Below are 14692 nucleotides of genomic sequence, written 5' to 3' on the forward strand. Positions count from 1 at the left end.
AATAATCCCATTAAAACACTGCATGAGAAAAATGTCAGAAACTCAAAACAATTGAAAGTACAGAGTATAAAACAGTACTTAGCCTAATATATTATTAACAGCCACGATAGCGTTGTCTACTGGTAGGTCTATTTTGAATTAATATTTCAACTCGTCACCAAGCTCTACCTGACACTAGTTGTTCCCAGCTATCGTCCTTGGGTAGCCGCAGCAATTCACATTTACATTTTAGAGCCAGACAAGCACACTTGATTCAATTTGTTAGTCCAGAGCTACAACAACAATGTGTGCTGATTGAACCAAAAAAAGTAATTGGAGCATGCGGGCATCAATCCAGCTACCTCTCGCATGCTAAGCGAGCGCTCTACCATTTGAGCTAATCCCCCTGTGCCTAAAACAAGAAGTATGAAATCTCAATGACCGCACTGCCAAATCCCTCGTCCATAAGAACGGATACTTTTTAAAAAGTATGCTTGCTTCAGCTGTCTAAAGGTATTTTTCATGGTAGTTCAGTAAATGTTGAAGTTGTGACTGGAGTAAGCCCAGTGGTGGAAATAGTTGTATTGTTGGGTTAGTATCCAGAGCTACAACAACAATGTGTGCTGATTGAACCAAACTAAATATTTGGAGGATGCGGGCATCGATCACGCTACCTCTCGCATGCTAAGCGAGTGCTCTACCATTTGAGCTAATCCCCCTGTGCCTCCAACAAGAAGTATGAAATCTCAATGACCGCACTGCCAAATCCCTCGTCCATAAGAAAGGATACTTTTTTAAAAGTATGCTTGCTTCAGTTGTCTAAAAGTATTTTTCATGGTAGTTCAGTAAATGTTGAAGTAGTGACTGGAGTAAGCCCAGTGGTGGAAATAGTTGTATTGTTGTGTTAGTGAGTTTTGGGTGTTTGATAGCAGAAAAACCTGCGAGTCTGGAGTTCCCCCTGCTGGCTGTCTGTGGAATAACATTAGGATCAGTTGATCGTGGGGAAATGCATGTTAGTTGCCCATATCTAGCTGATAATTGTGAAGTCAAACGTTTGCTTTGTGTATATCTTGATTCGTCTATTGTTGCCATTGTCCTGGCTGGAAGGAGGTTCAGTGAATGGGGTGGTGAAGCGTGAGGTAATACAGTAGGGGGAGTGCGAGTGCTTCTTAAATGTATTGCTTTATGCATTCTCCTCACTCGCGTCCACACAAAAACATACTCAAGAGAACGGAGTGGAGAATACAATCGGAGCATGAGTGTGGAGCATGGTAGTATGTTTGGAAAAACACCCCTAGAGTTTGAAAGCTACAAGCCCCCACTCACCCAGTTATTTTTGAACTGTCCCTAAATAATCCCATTAAAACACTGCATGAGAAAAATGTCATAAACTCAAAACAATTGAAAGTACAGAGTATAAAACAGTACTTAGCCTAATATATTATTAACAGCCACGATAGCGTTGTCTACTGGTAGGTCTATTTTGAATTAATATTTCAACTCGTCACCAAGCTCTACCTGACACTAGTTGTTCCCAGCTATCGTCCTCGGGTAGCCGCAGCAATTCACATTTACATTTTAGAGCCAGACAAGCACACTTGATTCAATTTGTTAGTCCAGAGCTACAACAACAATGTGTGCTGATTGAACCAAAAAAAGTAATTGGAGGATGCGGGCATCAATCCCGCTACCTCTCGCATGCTAAGCGAGCGCTCTAACATTTGAGCTAATCCCCCTGTGCCTCCAAAAATAAGTATGAAATCTCAATGACCGCACTGCCAAATCCCTCGTCCATAAGAAAGGATACTTTTTTAAAAGTATGCTTGCTTCAGCTGTCTAAAAGTATTTTTCATGGTAGTTCAGTAAAGGTTGAAGTAGTGACTGCAGTAAGCCCAGTGGTGGAAATAGTTGTATTGTTGGGTTAGTATCCAGAGCTACAACAACAATGTGTGCTGATTGAACCAAACTAAATATTTGGAGGATGCGGGCATCGATCCCGCTACCTCTCGCATGCTAAGCGAGCGCTCTACCATTTGAGCTAATCCCCCTGTTCCTCCAACAAGAAGTATGAAATCTCAATGACCGCACTGCCAAATCCCTCGTCCATAAGAAAGGATACTTTTTTAAAAGTATGCTTGCTTCAGCTGTCTAAAAGTATTTTTCATGGTAGTTCAGTAAATGTTGAAGTAGTGACTGGAGTAAGCCCAGTGGTGGAAATAGTTGTATTGTTGTGTTAGTGAGTTTTGGGTGTTTGATAGCAGAAAAACCTGCGAGTCTGGAGTTCCCCCTGCTGGCTGTCTGTGGAATAACATTAGGATCAGTTGATCGTGGGGAAATGCATGTTAGTTGCCCATATCTAGCTGATAATTGTGAAGTCAAACGTTTGCTTTGTGTATATCTTGATTCGTCTATTGTTGCCATTGTCCTGGCTGGAAGGAGGTTCAGTGAACGGGGTGGTGAAGCGTGAGGTAATACAGTAGGGGGAGTGCGAGTGCTTCTTAAATGTATTGCTTTATGCATTCTCCTCACTCGCGTCCACACAAAAACATACTCAAGAGAACGGAGTGGAGAATACAATCGGAGCATGAGTGTGGAGCATGGTAGTATGTTTGGAAAAACACCCCTAGAGTTTGAAAGCTACAAGCCCCCACTCACCCAGTAATTTTTGAACTGTCCCTAAATAATCCCATTAAAACACTGCATGAGAAAAATGTCATAAACTCAAAACAATTGAAAGAACAGAGTATAAAACAGTACTTAGCCTAATATATTATTAACAGCCACGATAGCGTTGTCTACTGGTAGGTCTATTTTGAATTAATATTTCAACTCGTCACCAAGCTCTACCTGACACTAGTTGTTCCCAGCTATCGTCCTCGGGTAGCCGCAGCAATTCACATTTACATTTTAGAGCCAGACAAGCACACTTGATTCAATTTGTTAGTCCAGAGCTACAACAACAATGTGTGCTGATTGAACCAAACAAAGTAATTGGAGGATGCGGGCATCGATCCCGCTACCTCTCGCATGCTAAGCGAGCGCTCTACCATTTGAGCTAATCCCCCTGTGCCTAAAACAAGAAGTATGAAATCTCAATGACCGCACTGCCAAATCCTTCGTCCATAAGAACGGATACTTTTTAAAAAGTATGCTTGCTTCAGCTGTCTAAAAGTATTTTTCATGGTAGTTCAGTAAATGTTGAAGTTGTGACTGGAGTAAGCCCAGTGGTGGAAATAGTTGTATTATTGGGTTAGTATCCAGAGCTACAACAACAATGTGTGCTGATTGAACCAAACTAAATATTTGGAGGATGCGGGCATCGATCCCGCTACCTCTCGCATGCTAAGCAGGCGCTCTACCATTTGAGCTAATCCCCCTGTGCCTTCAAAAAGAAGTATGAAATCTCAATGACCGCATTGCCAAATCCCTCGTCCATAAGAAAGGATACTTTTTTTAAAGTATGCTTGCTTCAGCTGTCTAAAAGTATTTTTCATGGTAGTTCAGTAAAGGTTGAAGTAGTGACTGCAGTAAGCCCAGTGGTGGAAATAGTTGTATTGTTGGGTTAGTATCCAGACCTACAACAACAATGTGTGCTGATTGAACCAAACCAAATGTTTGGAGGATGCGGGCATCGATCCCGCTACCTCTCGCATGTTAAGCGAGCGCTCTACCATTTGAGCTAATCCCCCTGTGCCTTCAAAAAGAAGTATGAAATCTCAATGACCGCACTGCCAAATCCCTCGTCCATAAGAAAGGATACTTTTTTTAAAAGTATGCTTGCTTCAGCTGTCTAAAAGTATTTTTCATGGTAGTTCAGTAAATGTTGAAGTTGTGACTGGAGTAAGCCCAGTGGTGGAAATAGTTGTATTGTTGGGTTAGTATCCAGAGCTACAACAACAATGTGTGCTGATTGAACCAAACTAAATATTTGGAGGATGCGGGCATCGATCCCGCTACCTCTCGCATGCTAAGCGAGCGCTCTACCATTTGAGCTAATCCCCCTGTGCCTCCAACAAGAAGTATGAAATCTCAATGACCGCACTGCCAAATCCCTCGTCCATAAGAAAGGATACTTTTTTTAAAGTATGCTTGCTTCAGCTGTCTAAAAGTATTTTTCATGGTAGTTCAGTAAATGTTGAAGTAGTGACTGGAGTAAGCCCAGTGGTGGAAATAGTTGTATTGTTGTGTTAGTGAGTTTTGGGTGTTTGATAGCAGAAAAACCTGCGAGTCTGGAGTTCCCCCTACTGGCTGTCTGTGGAATAACATTAGGATCAGTTGATCGTGGGGAAATGCATGTTAGTTGCCCATATCTAGCTGATAATTGTGAAGTCAAACGTTTGCTTTGTGTATATCTTGATTCGTCTATTGTTGCCATTGTCCTGGCTGGAAGGAGGTTCAGTGAATGGGGTGGTGAAGCGTGAGGTAATACAGTAGGGGGAGTGCGAGTGCTTCTTAAATGTATTGCTTTATGCATTCTCCTCACTCGCGTCCACACAAAAACATACTCAAGAGAACGGAGTGGAGAATACAATCGGAGCATGAGTGTGGAGCATGGTAGTATGTTTGGAAAAACACCCCTAGAGTTTGAGAGCTACAAGCCCCCACTCACCCAGTAATTTTTGAACTGTCCCTAAATAATCCCATTAAAACACTGCATGAGAAAAATGTCATAAACTCAAAACAATTGAAAGAACAGAGTATACAACAGTACTTAGCCTAATATATTATTAACAGCCACGATAGCGTTGTCTACTGGTAGGTCTATTTTGAATTAATATTTCAACTCTTCACCACGCTCTACCTGACACTAGTTGTTCCCAGCTATCGTCCTCGGGTAGCCGCAGCAATTCACATTTACATTTTAGAGCCAGACAAGCACACTTGATTCAATTTGTTAGTCCAGAGCTACAACAACAATGTGTGCTGATTGAACCAAACAAAGTAATTGGAGGATGCGGGTATCGATTCCGCTACCTCTCGCATGCTAAGCGAGCGCTCTACCATTTGAGCTAATCCCCCTGTGCCTAAAACAAGAAGTATGAAATCTCAATGACCGCACTGCCAAATCCCTCGTCCATAAGAACGGATACTTTTTAAAAAGTATGCTTGCTTCAGCTGTCTAAAAGTATTTTTCATGGTAGTTCAGTAAATGTTGAAGTTGTGACTGGAGTAAGCCCAGTGGTGGAAATAGTTGTATTGTTGGGTTAGTATCCAGAGCTACAACAACAATGTGTGCTGATTGAACCAAACTAAATATTTGGAGGATGCGGGTATCGATCCCGCTACCTCTCGCATGCTAAGCGAGCGCTCTACCATTTGAGCTAATCCCCCTGTGGCTCCAACAAGAAGTATGAAATCTCAATGACCGCACTGCCAAATCCCTTGTCCATAAGAAAGGATACTTTTTTTAAAGTATGCTTGCTTCAGCTGTCTAAAAGTATTTTTCATGGTAGTTCAGTAAATGTTGAAGTAGTGACTGGAGTAAGCCCAGTGGTGGAAATAGTTGTATTGTTGTGTTAGTGAGTTTTGGGTGTTTGATAGCAGAAAAACCTGCGAGTCTGGAGTTCCCCCTGCTGGCTGTCTGTGGAATAACATTAGGATCAGTTGATCGTGGGGAAATGCATGTTAGTTGCCCATATCTAGCTGATAATTGTGAAGTCAAACGTTTGCTTTGTGTATATCTTGATTCGTCTATTGTTGCCATAGTCCAGGCTGGAAGGAGGTTCAGTGAATGGGGTGGTGAAGCGTGAGGTAATACAGTAGGGGGAGTGCGGGTGCTTCTTAAATGTATTGCTTTATGCATTCTCCTCACTCGCGTCCACACAAAAACATACTCAAGAGAACGGAGTGGTGTTTACCAAACATACTACCATGCTCCACACTCATGCTCCGATTGTATTCTCCACTCCGTTCTCTTGAGTATGTTTTTGTGTGGACGCGAGTGAGGAGAATGCATAAAGCAATACATTTAAGAAGCACTCGCACTCCCCCTACTGTATTACCTCACGCTTCACCACCCCATTCACTGAACCTCCTTCCAGCCAGGACAATGGCAACAATAGACGAATCAAGATATACACAAAGCAAACGTTTGACTTCACAATTATCAGCTAGATATGGGCAACTAACATGCATTTCCCCACGATCAACTGATCCTAATATTATTCCACAGACAGCCAGCAGGGGGAACTCCAGACTCGCAGGTTTTTCTGCTATCAAACACCAAAACTCACTAACACAACAATACAACTATTTCCACCACTGGGCTTACTCCAGTCACTACTTCAACATTTACTGAACTACCATGAAAAATACTTTTAGACAGCTGAAGCAAGCATACTTTAAAAAAAGTATCCTTTCTTATGGACGAGGGATTTGGCAGTGCGGTCATTGAGATTTCATACTTCTTGTTGGAGGCACAGGGGGATTAGCTCAAATGGTAGAGCGCTCGCTTAGCATGCGAGAGGTAGCGGGATCGATACCCGCATCCTCCAAATATTTGGTTTGGTTCAATCAGCACACATTGTTGTTGTAGCTCTGGACACTAACCCAACAATACAACTATTTCCACCACTGGGCTTACTGCAGTCACTACTTCAACCTTTACTGAACTACCATGAAAAATACTTTTAGACAGCTGAAGCAAGCATACTTTAAAAAAAGTATCCTTTCTTATGGACGAGGGATTTGGCAGTGCGGTCATTGAGATTTCATACTTCTTGTTTTAGGCACAGGGGGATTAGCTCAAATGGTAGAGCGCTCGCTTAGCATGCGAGAGGTAGCGGGATCGATGCCCGCATCCTCCAATTACTTTGTTTGGTTCAATCAGCACACATTGTTGTTGTACCTCTGGACTAACAAATTGAATCAAGTGTACTTGTCTAGCTCTAAAATGTAAATGTGAATTGCTGCGGCTACCCGAGGACGATAGCTGGGAACAACTAGTGTCAGGTAGAGCGTGGTGACGAGTTGAAATATTAATTCAAAATAGACCTACCAGTAGACAACGCTATCGTGGCTGTTAATAATATATTAGGCTAAGTACTGTTTTATACTCTGTTCTTTCAATTGTTTTGAGTTCATGACATTTTTCTCATGCAGTGTTTTAATGGGATTATTTAGGGACAGTTCAAAAATTACTGGGTGAGTGGGGGCTTGTAGCTCTCAAACTCTAGGGGTGTTTTTCCAAACATACTACCATGCTCCACACTCATGCTCCGATTGTATTCTCCACTCCGTTCTCTTGAGTACGTTTTTGTGTGGACGCGAGTGAGGAGAATGCATAAAGCAATACATTTAAGAAGCACTCGCACTCCCCCTAATGTATTACCTCACGCTTCACCACCCCATTCACTGAACCTCCTTCCAGCCAGGACAATGGCAACAATAGACGAATCAAGATATACACAAAGCAAACGTTTGACTTCACAATTATCAGCTAGATATGGGCAACTAACATGCATTTCCCCACGATCAACTGATCCTAATGTTATTCCACAGACAGCCAGCAGGGGGAACTCCAGACTCGCAGGTTTTTCTGCTATCAAACACCCAAAACTCACTAACACAACAATACAACTATTTCCACCACTGGGCTTACTCCAGTCACTACTTCAACATTTACTGAACTACCATGAAAAATACTTTTAGACAGCTGAAGCAAGCATACTTTAAAAAAAGTATCCTTTCTTATGGACGAGGGATTTGGCAGTGCGGTCATTGAGATTTCATACTTCTTGTTGGAGGCACAGGGGGATTAGCTCAAATGGTAGAGCGCTCGCTTAGCATGCGAGAGGTAGCGGGATCGATGCCCGTATCCTCCAATTACTTTGTTTGGTTCAATCAGCACACATTGTTGTTGTAGCTCTGGACTAACAAATTGAATCAAGTGTACTTGTCTAGCTCTAAAATGTAAATGTGAATTGCTGCGGCTACCCGAGGACGATAGCTGGGAACAACTAGTGTCAGGTAGAGCGTGGTGACGTGGGGATTAGCTCAAATGGCTGAGCGCTCGCTTAGCATGCGAGAGGTAGCGGGATCGATGCCCGCATCCTCCAAATATTTGGTTTGGTTCAATCAGCACACATTGTTGTTGTAGCTCTGGATACTAACCCAACAATACAACTATTTCCACCACTGGGCTTACTGCAGTCACTACTTCAACCTTTACTGAACTACCATGAAAAATACTTTTAGACAGCTGAAGCAAGCATACTTTAAAAAAAGTATCCTTTCTTATGGACGAGGGATTTGGCAGTGCGGTCATTGAGATTTCATACTTCTTTTTGAAGGCACAGGGGGATTAGCTCAAATGGTAGAGCGCTCGCTTAGCATGCGAGAGGTAGCGGGATCGATGCCCGCATCCTCCAATTACTTTTTTTGGTTCAATCAGCACACATTGTTGTTGTAGCCCTGGACTAACAAATTGAATCAAGTGTGCTTGTCTGGCTCTAAAATGTAAATGTGAATTGCTGCGGCTACCCGAGGACGATAGCTGGGAACAACTAGTGTCAGGTAGAGCTTGGTGACGAGTTGAAAGATGAATTCAAAATAGACCTACCAGTAGACAACGCTATCGTGGCTGTTAATAATATATTAGGCTAAGTACTGTTTTATACTCTGTTCTTTCAATTGTTTTGAGTTTATGACATTTTTCTCATGCAGTGTTTTAATGGGATTATTTAGGGACAGTTCAAAAATTACTGGATGAGTGGGGGCTTGTAGCTTTCAAACTCTAGGGGTGTTTTTCCAAACATACTACCATGCTCCACACTCATGCTCCGATTGTATTCTCCACTCCGTTCTCTTGAGTATTTTTTTGTGTGGACGCGAGTGAGGAGAATGCATAAAGCAATACATTTAAGAAGCACTCGCACTCCCCCTACTGTATTACCTCACGCTTCACCACCCCGTTCACTGAACCTCCTTCCAGCCAGGACAATGGCAACAATAGACGAATCAAGATATACACAAAGCAAACGTTTGACTTCACAATTATCAGCTAGATATGGGCAACTAACATGCATTTCCCCACGATCAACTGATCCTAATGTTATTCCACAGACAGCCAGCAGGGGGAACTCCAGACTCGCAGGTTTTTCTGCTATCAAACACCCAAAACTCACTAACACAACAATACAACTATTTCCACCACTGGGCTTACTCCAGTCACTACTTCAACATTTACTGAACTACCATGAAAAATACTTTTAGACAGCTGAAGCAAGCATACTTTAAAAAAAGTATCCTTTCTTATGGACGAGGGATTTGGCAGTGCGGTCATTGAGATTTCATACTTCTTGTTGGCGGAACAGGGGGATTAGCTCAAATGGTAGAGCGCTCGCTTAGCATGCGAGAGGTAGCGGGATCGATACCCGCATCCTCCAAATATTTAGTTTGGTTCAATCAGCACACATTGTTGTTGTAGCTCTGGATACTAACCCAACAATACAACTATTTACACCACTGGGCTTACTGCAGTCACTACTTCAACCTTTACTGAACTACCATGAAAAATACTTTTAGACAGCTGAAGCAAGCATACTTTTAAAAAAGTATCCTTTCTTATGGACGAGGGATTTGGCAGTGCGGTCATTGAGATTTCATACTTCTTTTCAGAGGCACAGGGGGATTAGCTCAAATGGTAGAGTGCTCGCTTAGCATGCGAGAGGTAGCGGGATCGATGCCCGTATCCTCCAATTACTTTGTTTGGTTCAATCAGCACACATTGTTGTTGTAGCTCTGGACTAACAAATTGAATCAAGTGTGCTTGTCTAGCTCTAAAATGTAAATGTGAATTGCTGCGGCTACCCGAGGACGATAGCTGGGAACAACTAGTGTCAGGTAGAGCGTGGTGACGAGTTGAAATATGAATTCAAAATAGACCTACCAGTAGACAACGCTATCGTGGCTGTTAATAATATATTAGGCTAAGTACTGTTTTATACTCTGTTCTTTCAATTGTTTTGAGTTTATGACATTTTTCTCATGCAGTGTTTTAATGGGATTATTTAGGGACAGTTCAAAAATTACTGGGTGAGTGGGGGCTTGTAGCTTTCAAACTCTAGGGGTGTTTTTCCAAACATACTACCATGCTCCACACTCATGCTCCGATTGTATTCTCCACTCCGTTCTCTTGAGTATGTTTTTGTGTGGACGCGAGTGAGGAGAATGCATAAAGCAATACATTTAAGAAGCACTCGCACTCCCCCTACTGTATTACCTCACGCTTCACCACCCCATTCACTGAACCTCCTTCCAGCCAGGACAATGGCAACAATAGACGAATCAAGATATACACAAAGCAAACGTTTGACTTCACAATTATCAGCTAGATATGGGCAACTAACATGCATTTCCCCACGATCAACTGATCCTAATGTTATTCCACAGACAGCCAGCAGGGGGAACTCCAGACTCGCAGGTTTTTCTGCTATCAAACACCCAAAACTCACTAACACAACAATACAACTATTTCCACCACTGGGCTTACTCCAGTCACTACTTCAACATTTACTGAACTACCATGAAAAATACTTTTAGACAGCTGAAGCAAGCATACTTTAAAAAAAGTATCCTTTCTTATGGACGAGGGATTTGGCAGTGCGGTCATTGAGATTTCATACTTCTTTTTGGAGGCACAGGGGGATTATCTCAAATGGTAGAGCGCTCGCTTAGCATGCGAGAGGTAGCGTGATCGATGCCCGCATCCTCCAAATATTTAGTTTGGTTCAATCAGCACACATTGTTGTTGTAGCTCTGGATACTAACCCAACAATACAACTATTTCCACCACTGGGCTTACTCCAGTCACAACTTCAACATTTACTGAACTACCATGAAAAATACTTTTAGACAGCTGAAGCAAGCATACTTTTAAAAAAGTATCCGTTCTTATGGACGAGGGATTTGGCAGTGCGGTCATTGAGATTTCATACTTCTTGTTTTAGGCACAGGGGGATTAGCTCAAATGTTAGAGCGCTCGCTTAGCATGCGAGAGGTAGCGGGATTGATGCCCTCATCCTCCAATTACTTTTTTTGGTTCAATCAGCACACATTGTTGTTGTAGCTCTGGACTAACAAATTGAATCAAGTGTGCTTGTCTGGCTCTAAAATGTAAATGTGAATTGCTGCGGCTACCCGAGGACGATAGCTGGGAACAACTAGTGTCAGGTAGAGCTTGGTGACGAGTTGAAATATTAATTCAAAATAGACCTACCAGTAGACAACGCTATCGTGGCTGTTAATAATATATTAGGCTAAGTACTGTTTTATACTCTGTACTTTCAATTGTTTTGAGTTTCTGACATTTTTCTCATGCAGTGTTTTAATGGGATTATTTAGGGACAGTTCAAAAATTACTGGGTGAGTGGGGGCTTGTAGCTTTCAAACTCTAGGGGTGTTTTTCCAAACATACTACCATGCTCCACACTCATGCTCCGATTGTATTCTCCACTCCGTTCTCTTGAGTATGTTTTTGTGTGGACGCGAGTGAGGAGAATGCATAAAGCAATACATTTAAGAAGCACTCGCACTCCCCCTACTGTATTACCTCACGCTTCACCACCCCATTCACTGAACCTCCTTCCAGCCAGGACAATGGCAACAATAGACGAATCAAGATATACACAAAGCAAACATTTGACTTCACAATTATCAGCTAGATATGGGCAACTAACATGCATTTCCCCACGATCAACTGATCCTAATGTTATTCCACAGACAGCCAGCAGGGGGAACTCCAGACTCGCAGGTTTTTCTGCTATCAAACACCCAAAACTCACTAACACAACAATACAACTATTTCCACCACTGGGCTTACTCCAGTCACTACTTCAACATTTACTGAACTACCATGAAAAATACTTTTAGACAGCTGAAGCAAGCATACTTTAAAAAAAGTATCCTTTCTTATGGACGAGGGATTCGGCAGTGCGGTCATTGAGATTTCATACTTCTTGTTGGAGGCACAGGGGGATTAGCTCAAATGGTAGAGCGCTCGCTTAGCATGCGAGAGGTAGCGTGATCGATACCCGCATCCTCCAAATATTTAGTTTGGTTCAATCAGCACACATTGTTGTTGTAGCTCTGGATACTAACCCAACAATACAACTATTTCCACCACTGGGCTTACTCCAGTCACAACTTCAACATTTACTGAACTACCATGAAAAATACCTTTAGACAGCTGAAGCAAGCATACTTTTTAAAAAGTATCCGTTCTTATGGACGAGGGATTTGGCAGTGCGGTCATTGAGATTTCATACTTCTTTTTGAAGGCACAGGGGGATTAGCTCAAATGGTAGAGCGCTCGCTTAGCATGCGAGAGGTAGCGGGATCGATGCCCGCATCCTCCAATTACTTTTTTTGGTTCAATCAGCACACATTGTTGTTGTAGCTCTGGACTAACAAATTGAATCAAGTGTGCTTGTCTAGCTCTAAAATGTAAATGTGAATTGCTGCGGCTACCCGAGGACGATAGCTGGGAACAACTAGTGTCAGGTAGAGCGTGGTGACGAGTTGAAATATGAATTCAAAATAGACCTACCAGTAGACAACGCTATCGTGGCTGTTAATAATATATTAGGCTAAGTACTGTTTTATACTCTGTTCTTTCAATTGTTTTGAGTTTATGACATTTTTCTCATGCAGTGTTTTAATGGGATTATTTAGGGACAGTTCAAAAATTACTGGATGAGTGGGGGCTTGTAGCTTTCAAACTCTAGGGGTGTTTTTCCAAACATACTACCATGCTCCACACTCATGCTCCGATTGTATTCTCCACTCCGTTCTCTTGAGTATGTTTTTGTGTGGACGCGAGTGAGGAGAATGCATAAAGCAATACATTTAAGAAGCACTCGCACTCCCCCTACTGTATTACCTCACGCTTCACCACCCCATTCACTGAACCTCCTTCCAGCCAGGACAATGGCAACAATAGACGAATCAAGATATACACAAAGCAAACGTTTGACTTCACAATTATCAGCTAGATATGGGCAACTAACATGCATTTCCCCACGATCAACTGATCCTAATGTTATTCCACAGACAGCCAGCAGGGGGAACTCCAGACTCGCAGGTTTTTCTGCTATCAAACACCCAAAACTCACTAACACAACAATACAACTATTTCCACCACTGGGCTTACTCCAGTCACTACTTCAACATTTACTGAACTACCATGAAAAATACTTTTAGACAGCTGAAGCAAGCATACTTTAAAAAAAGTATCCTTTCTTATGGACGAGGGATTTGGCAGTGCGGTCATTGAGATTTCATACTTCTTTTTGGAGGCACAGGGGGATTAGCTCAAATGGTAGAGCGCTCGCTTAGCATGCGAGAGGTAGCGTGATCGATGCCCGCATCCTCCAAATATTTAGTTTGGTTCAATCAGCACACATTGTTGTTGTAGCTCTGGATACTAACCCAACAATACAACTATTTCCACCACTGGGCTTACTCCAGTCACAACTTCAACATTTACTGAACTACCATGAAAAATACTTTTAGACAGCTGAAGCAAGCATACTTTTTAAAAAGTATCCGTTCTTATGGACGAGGGATTTGGCAGTGCGGTCATTGAGATTTCATATTTCTTGTTTTAGGCACAGGGGGATTAGCTCAAATGTTAGAGCGCTCGCTTAGCATGCGAGAGGTAGCGGGATTGATGCCCTCATCCTCCAATTACTTTTTTTGGTTCAATCAGCACACATTGTTGTTGTAGCTCTGGACTAACAAATTGAATCAAGTGTGCTTGTCTGGCTCTAAAATGTAAATGTGAATTGCTGCGGCTACCCGAGGACGATAGCTGGGAACAACTAGTGTCAGGTAGAGCTTGGTGACGAGTTGAAATATTAATTCAAAATAGACCTACCAGTAGACAACGCTATCGTGGCTGTTAATAATATATTAGGCTAAGTACTGTTTTATACTCTGTACTTTCAATTGTTTTGAGTTTCTGACATTTTTCTCATGCAGTGTTTTAATGGGATTATTTAGGGACAGTTCAAAAATTACTGGGTGAGTGGGGGCTTGTAGCTTTCAAACTCTAGGGGTGTTTTTCCAAACATACTACCATGCTCCACACTCATGCTCCGATTGTATTCTCCACTCCGTTCTCTTGAGTATGTTTTTGTGTGGACGCGAGTGAGGAGAATGCATAAAGCAATACATTTAAGAAGCACTCGCACTCCCCCTACTGTATTACCTCACGCTTCACCACCCCATTCACTGAACCTCCTTCCAGCCAGGACAATGGCAACAATAGACGAATCAAGATATACACAAAGCAAACGTTTGACTTCACAATTATCAGCTAGATATGGGCAACTAACATGCATTTCCCCACGATCAACTGATCCTAATGTTATTCCACAGACAGCCAGCAGGGGGAACTCCAGACTCGCAGGTTTTTCTGCTATCAAACACCCAAAACTCACTAACACAACAATACAACTATTTCCACCACTGGGCTTACTCCAGTCACTACTTCAACATTTACTGAACTACCATGAAAAATACTTTTAGACAGCTGAAGCAAGCATACTTTAAAAAAAGTATCCTTTCTTATGGACGAGGGATTTGGCAGTGCGGTCATTGAGATTTCATACTTCTTGTTGGAGGCACAGGGGGATTAGCTCAAATGGTAGAGCGCTCGCTTAGCATGCGAGAGGTAGCGTGATCGATACCCGCATCCTCCAAATATTTAGTT

General features: G+C 42.3%; 15 non-coding genes across 15 annotated transcripts; 10 read left to right on the top strand and 5 right to left on the bottom strand.

Moving 5' to 3' along the window:
* Positions 1-1954: 1954 nt before the first annotated feature.
* On the bottom strand, positions 1955-2027 carry trnaa-agc (transfer RNA alanine (anticodon AGC)). Its single transcript has one exon. It is a non-coding gene; the product is annotated as a tRNA-Ala (tRNA).
* Positions 2028-2971: 944 nt separating this feature from the next.
* Positions 2972-3044, bottom strand: trnaa-agc (transfer RNA alanine (anticodon AGC)). The gene has a single exon. It is a non-coding gene; the product is annotated as a tRNA-Ala (tRNA).
* Positions 3045-3908: 864 nt separating this feature from the next.
* Positions 3909-3981, bottom strand: trnaa-agc (transfer RNA alanine (anticodon AGC)). The gene has a single exon. It is a non-coding gene; the product is annotated as a tRNA-Ala (tRNA).
* A 944-nt stretch (positions 3982-4925) lies between these two features.
* On the bottom strand, positions 4926-4998 carry trnaa-agc (transfer RNA alanine (anticodon AGC)). Its single transcript has one exon. It is a non-coding gene; the product is annotated as a tRNA-Ala (tRNA).
* Positions 4999-5237: 239 nt separating this feature from the next.
* On the bottom strand, positions 5238-5310 carry trnaa-agc (transfer RNA alanine (anticodon AGC)). The gene has a single exon. It is a non-coding gene; the product is annotated as a tRNA-Ala (tRNA).
* Positions 5311-6400: 1090 nt separating this feature from the next.
* Positions 6401-6473, top strand: trnaa-agc (transfer RNA alanine (anticodon AGC)). The gene has a single exon. It is a non-coding gene; the product is annotated as a tRNA-Ala (tRNA).
* Positions 6474-6712: 239 nt separating this feature from the next.
* On the top strand, positions 6713-6785 carry trnaa-agc (transfer RNA alanine (anticodon AGC)). Its single transcript has one exon. It is a non-coding gene; the product is annotated as a tRNA-Ala (tRNA).
* A 944-nt stretch (positions 6786-7729) lies between these two features.
* On the top strand, positions 7730-7802 carry trnaa-agc (transfer RNA alanine (anticodon AGC)). The gene has a single exon. It is a non-coding gene; the product is annotated as a tRNA-Ala (tRNA).
* A 473-nt stretch (positions 7803-8275) lies between these two features.
* trnaa-agc (transfer RNA alanine (anticodon AGC)) lies at positions 8276-8348 on the top strand. The gene has a single exon. It is a non-coding gene; the product is annotated as a tRNA-Ala (tRNA).
* A 944-nt stretch (positions 8349-9292) lies between these two features.
* On the top strand, positions 9293-9365 carry trnaa-agc (transfer RNA alanine (anticodon AGC)). Its single transcript has one exon. It is a non-coding gene; the product is annotated as a tRNA-Ala (tRNA).
* Positions 9366-9604: 239 nt separating this feature from the next.
* trnaa-agc (transfer RNA alanine (anticodon AGC)) lies at positions 9605-9677 on the top strand. The gene has a single exon. It is a non-coding gene; the product is annotated as a tRNA-Ala (tRNA).
* Positions 9678-11950: 2273 nt separating this feature from the next.
* On the top strand, positions 11951-12023 carry trnaa-agc (transfer RNA alanine (anticodon AGC)). Its single transcript has one exon. It is a non-coding gene; the product is annotated as a tRNA-Ala (tRNA).
* A 239-nt stretch (positions 12024-12262) lies between these two features.
* On the top strand, positions 12263-12335 carry trnaa-agc (transfer RNA alanine (anticodon AGC)). Its single transcript has one exon. It is a non-coding gene; the product is annotated as a tRNA-Ala (tRNA).
* A 944-nt stretch (positions 12336-13279) lies between these two features.
* trnaa-agc (transfer RNA alanine (anticodon AGC)) lies at positions 13280-13352 on the top strand. The gene has a single exon. It is a non-coding gene; the product is annotated as a tRNA-Ala (tRNA).
* Positions 13353-14608: 1256 nt separating this feature from the next.
* On the top strand, positions 14609-14681 carry trnaa-agc (transfer RNA alanine (anticodon AGC)). The gene has a single exon. It is a non-coding gene; the product is annotated as a tRNA-Ala (tRNA).
* The last annotated feature ends 11 nt before the right edge of the window (positions 14682-14692 follow it).

This window comes from Oncorhynchus kisutch, unplaced genomic scaffold (assembly GCF_002021735.2).
Source record: "Oncorhynchus kisutch isolate 150728-3 unplaced genomic scaffold, Okis_V2 scaffold830, whole genome shotgun sequence".
Lineage (NCBI taxonomy): Eukaryota > Metazoa > Chordata > Actinopteri > Salmoniformes > Salmonidae > Oncorhynchus > Oncorhynchus kisutch.